The 5801-nt window shown below is 36.4% G+C and overlaps 1 long non-coding RNA gene across 1 annotated transcript in view; it reads left to right on the top strand.

The window, feature by feature from the left end:
* The first annotated feature begins 469 nt into the window (after positions 1-469).
* Positions 470-5801, top strand: part of LOC107754316 (uncharacterized) — a 14562-nt gene continuing 9230 nt past the window's right edge. Inside the window, exon 1 of the long non-coding RNA XR_001641571.1 lies at positions 470-483. This is a non-coding gene — a long non-coding RNA (uncharacterized LOC107754316). The remainder of the gene's footprint in view (positions 484-5801) is intronic.

The following is a 5801-nucleotide window of genomic DNA, read 5'->3' as shown; positions in this document are numbered from 1 at the left end:
GACGTGACGTGACATGTGGCCAAGTATGGTTACCCATACTAGGAATTAGTGCTCTGCATTTAACCCATCCTTAGTGCACACAAACAGCAGTGAACACACACCGTGAACACACACCTGGAGCAGTAGGCAGACATTTTTGCTGCGGCGCCCGGGGAGCAGTTGGGGGTTCGGTGTTTTGCTCAAGGGCGCCTAGTCGTGGTATTGAAGGTGGGAGAGAGCGCTGTACATTCCCTCCCCCCACCTACAATCCCTGCCGGTACGAGACTCGAACCCGCAGCCTTTGGGTCACGATTCCGACTCTCTAACCATTAGGCCACGACTTCCCCCTATTATCATCAGATATTAGCTTTAGCTCGTCAACGTCTCGTCTTAGTCACAGAAAAAATGTTCGTTAACGAATATTTTTCGTTGACGAAATTAACACTGAAACGGGGCATTTTAGGAGGACGTGGACAAGTCTTAACTTTTATAAAGAATAGTAAAGTTGCTTTGCAATGATTTGTATCGTGAAAAGCGCTGTACAAATAAACTTGACTTGACTTGACTTGAAATCGCATCATATGACCCCTTTAATAAAAAATTGAATATCGAAAATTGTATTTTGATAGAGTAAAAGGAGAGAGAGCAGCGTTGTTACCTTTTATTAATAAAAGGAATAAAATTACCTTTCATTTTACGGACCATGGTGGAAAAACACATTTCCAGAATGTTCTAAATGACCCAAAATGGATAAAATCAACATGAAGCAGACTTTCAAGATGTTAACGTAAACATACCACTCAAGTTACTCTATTGTGTGACTGTTTTGAATTTAATTTAATTGCAATTCCGTAAATCCTTCAAGTAATTTCGAATCAATTTCCAACTAAAAATCCTGACCAATTCAATTTAAAATCCAACTCATAAAGGTAAAAGCAGCCAATTCAAGCCAACAATTGCAGTCATTATTTTCCACATCTGTACTTAATTGCATAAATGCCACCTCTAACCTTCACATTCTGCGAAGAGAACCTCATACACTCAGCATCAGCTATGGATTCAACTCTTGGAGCATAAGACCTAAATCCACTTCAAACAGACCTTATTTGAAAACAAACACATTGTCACACACATTTCTCCTCCAAACGCAAGACATCAGTGTAATAGTGTTCTGTTCCTTCCATTCTGTCAGTGTATTCATGTGTGCCTACTATGTCGACTTGAATGAAGACCATATTTCTTTCCAGCTGACCCTTTCAGCCTTTATCTATCATAGACATGCCCCCCTGCAAAGCCTATACAGAGGTGTTCCCTCTGAACTGTGCCCTGGGACATGAGCGAAAACCACCGAGCAGCAAGGCAACGACTGAATGGACACAACAGCATATACCTTCTACGTGACTGAGCATACTGTTTTGTGTTTATATTACATGTATGTGTTAGGACCTGCTGTGTCATTGCTTCTGCTCCTCCTGCTTTTCATAGATGCTCCTGATTGAAGAGCCAGTCCTTTTGAATTTTCTGTGATTTCTGCACCATTCTAAATCAAATTATGTAATGCAAAATTTCTCTAAATCTTTAAAAAAAATATATATATTCCATTAAATATTTGGCCTACAACTGATCTATGTTAGTTATATAGCTACTGTCACGGTTTATATTTATGTTATCACTGCTTCAGGGATTAGAGTTGTTGGGATTTTTTTTCCAGTTGTTTTTCATTAGAAAGCATATCAGCTACACATTCAGCAATACAGAGTCTGAATACAGATATCTGACAGCTAAAAGTCATTACAATGTCTGCACTAAAGCAATATTAAACCCAGAGGAAAGTCCTAGAATAGAATATCATGAAATCTTATGAAATATGTCAAACATCTAACACTATAAAGACATTGTTTGAACTATCTGGGACATTTTTCCCAGAGTTCTGGTTAATGTCACTCCCTGGCATCTTCCCAATTCAGCTTCAATATTCCACAAACAATGACAAATACATTATAACAGTTCATTCCAGACACGTTGCCAGTCTGTGTATCAGTAATGGGGTTTTAAATTACTCTTTCAGGAGGTTTCATTGGCAACAAGTGATTCGGTTTGAGTTCATTCACTCAATCGATTCACTAAAAAAATGACTTAACGAGCAAAACAAGTTACTACTATCTTTCTGGATGATTCATTCAAAACACTGATTCGTTTATTAATTTCATTGAAACTATCTAATCATACGTGAGTAATTCACTAAATTTACACAACCAGTTTGTTCAAAATATGATTCATTGTGCCACAAAATATATTTATTGCACCACTGCTGTGTGCTGCTCGGATACGCAAAATGGTTAATTCTGCTGTATAATTCAACTACAACTATTTTAATTGGCAGGGAAAAATTTGACAAATTAACTGGCAATAAATAAATGAATAAAACCCTTTCAGCTCAATTATTTTTCACATTAGAGAGACACACTATGCGTTAACATGCCAACCATTGAGATATTTGATGCTGTAACTATCTATTGATTTATTAAATAGTATCACATTCTTCCTTCTTGACTAAAATAAACATCACATCACATCACAGCACTACTGCAGTTCTGTGTTTTGCCCTTGAGTAAGGCACTTAACACCAGGCTGCTCAAGGGGAGGACTGTCCCTGCAATTAATGTACCATAAGTCACTTTAAATGAAAAGCATCTGCTAAGTGACAAGGAACTAACTTCCACTGTTTGTGAGTCTGGTTTGGGTAGATGATATTTAGAAAAGGGGTCAATACATCTTAGAGAGACTTGGGATTTTATCTATAACCCCTGCACCATTCATTGCTAGTGCAAGGGCAGATATTATAAATACAGAATTGCAAATTGACAAAGAACTTGCAGACTCTGAAAAATTATTTAACAAAATAAGAGGGATCATAAAAGCTACGGCCCGGAAAATAACTAATTAAATTTGCTACCTATTAGGTGTGTTTTATTAATGTACACCTACCCCAACCCTAAACTTAACCTTACAATAATGCAAATGCAGTAATTAATACTTATGTAATTAAGTAATAAAAGGAATACTTATGTCAAACGAAATTTGAAGTAGACATATGATATTTCATGTTTTTCTCTAGAGTACAGGAGTTTTTACAGAAGTCTTACTCTTTTTTATTTTTAATAATGAAAGTGTTATTACAATAGTAATATTAATTATTTTGTTCAATGTTTTTTATTTAGCAATACTAATAATAATCTTAATAATTATTATTAGTCATATTAAAGCACAACATTTTGGGCCAATCGTGCAGCCCTACAAACATGCACAACAAACGTGGTGTTTATTATATATTTTTTTTGTTTTTAAAATCACATTTTAAATCACAAATTGCAAAAAAACACTGCCGAGCCAAACCGAACCGAAAACTGTGGTTATAAAAACGAGGTTTTTATTGATTCGTGTGCTAACTGTATATATATATATATACAGTGGGTACGGAAAGTATTCAGACCCCCTTAAATTTTTCACTCTTTTAGGACCATGTGATATTTCCGTTTTTCTTTTTTAATAAATCTGCAAAGATGTCAACAATTCTGTGTTTTTCTGTCAATATGGGGTGCTGTGTGTACATTAATGAGGAAAAAAAATTAACTTAAATAATTTTAGCAAATGGCTGCAATATAACAAAGAGTGAAAAATTTAAGGGGGTCTGAATACTTTCCGTACCCACTGTATATATACACATACACACACATATATTCATACAACAGTTCTTTTTGGTCCTCGAATCTGATTAGCAGAGAGACTTTTCAGGAGTGTGATATTCTAGTGATAGTCTAGTGACCGTTTCACCTTTTGTATTTCATGGCGGATGCCCAAATCTACTATAATTTTATAAATAATACTGTTTTTTGTGTCACAGAATGTAGTTTTAAAGGTTTTTTTAGGCGAGAATGTACTTGTTTAGACTTCAAATATGTTGTTTGTTAATAAAGATAACATCTATTTGAAAATTTGCTTCAACGTTTTGGAGATGTGAGCTCCAGGGCGTCAGCGGCCGTTCAGCGCTCATGAACTGCCGAGAGCAGTCTCACCTCGGCCAGATCTTCTGGAATTTGCAGCTGGCTCTGATGTCTCTATAGTGGTTAAACATGAGATATAATTCGTTTTTGGTAAATCTAACGGGCAGTCTTTGGTCTCATTAATCTATTATTTGTTCCAGAGCAAATTTTTGGCTGAGGGCAAAATCTCATCACGTTATATTTTATGTAACTTTAATGCTGTATATCAGAGTGCTGTATATCTTTGTACTTTTGACTGAACTGCTTAGCAACTTTTATGATGGCTGTTGTTGTTATTAAATATTATTATTCAATAAATAATATTTTTATAAAGAAATAAATATTTAATAATTGTATTTAGTTTTGGGAAATGGTGTGCGTGTTCATGATGGTGATTAGTTACATTGTTTATGAGTGGTAAAGTTATCAGCAGTAAAGTCTTTTTTATATTGAAAGAGACTGAAACAGGGTTGTAAACAAGGAAGTTGTTTTGACTTTCAACAACACCTTGTAAGACACAGCCAACAAATGCACTGAGCAGCGCTGTCATCGGAAATCACCCTTAACAGATTAAAAAAGGATAGTACGACAAAGATATCGCTTTCCTCAGCGGGCATTCAAAGTAATGTTTTATTGTGAATGTGAGATTGAGCTGAAGAATGAATGCTGTATCAGATGCAGGTAATCACACTCGCTCAGTCCATCTCTCTCTCATGATACTCTCCTCTGAATAATACAGTGAGATTTTAATACAGTAATTACTATAACTTTTCAATGAAGCAACTCAACCTTCCTTCATTACTAGGCTTGGGCTCAGCTGTTAAACTGTCAACTTGAGATTTGAGGAAGGCACAAAAAGGCACAAAATAGGGTTTTTATAGACACTCTGTTGTTGTGTCTTATGTATTTACACACTTGTGTCGTCGACTGTTATATAAAAACAATATCACACTTGTAGCCATGCGATATGGCTGTATATCAGCATGCTGTGATTACCTACAGCCGAATCACAGCCGTGCCGATGAACAGCCATGTCGCACTGCTACTCGTGTGATATTGCTCATATACATATTAGTGCTGTCAAAATGAGTGTGTTAACGCAGGCGATTTATTTGTTCAGTTTAACGTGTAAAAATATATAATGCAATTAACGCCGGGGTGGAGCTTTGGTTGGCCACCCCATTCACAACTGCTGCTTCTGTCTCTTTTTTTTCTTGACAAGAATTGCGTTTATTTAGATGTTGAATGTCTTTATGACCACATCAAATGGGAGACTTTTCAGACGCGCACTCCAACTTCACCTCAGCAGCTGGTGCTATTCAAATGTGCGTGAAATAAATGGTACAGGTGACGACGGAGCTTCAGTAGGACAACAGTGAATCACAGTCAGATGAGATGTTGTCAGGCCGTATTTCAGTAAAAGCGAATTTTCCTGTCCTGTCAGCCATAATACTGTGCTCGTAGCATGTATTCTTCTATTGCACGCACAAATGCACTGATATGCGCTGTAGCCTGTATCATTTATTATTAAAGTGTGAAAGAAACTACGAGCATGCAATGTTGTAGTTATGCCGTCAGTTAAGTCATGAAGTTACCAAAAAGGTGATTAAAGCTGCCTTAAAACTGTGCATGCATGTAAGTATTTATTATATATGAGTCACATTTAAGAGCATGTCTCTGAAATGCAGTGGTTTTCAAAACTGTCACCCCAGCACTGTCTTCCTCATCTAACACACCCGATTCAACTCGTCAGCTCATTAGTAGAGACTTTAAGACCTG

Source organism: Sinocyclocheilus rhinocerous, unplaced genomic scaffold (genome assembly GCF_001515625.1).
Source record: "Sinocyclocheilus rhinocerous isolate Xijiao unplaced genomic scaffold, SAMN03320098_v1.1 scaffold832, whole genome shotgun sequence".
Classification (NCBI taxonomy): Eukaryota; Metazoa; Chordata; class Actinopteri; order Cypriniformes; family Cyprinidae; genus Sinocyclocheilus; species Sinocyclocheilus rhinocerous.
The sequence above is the reverse complement of the archived record's forward strand: the minus strand, read 5'-3'. Positions and strand labels throughout refer to the sequence as shown.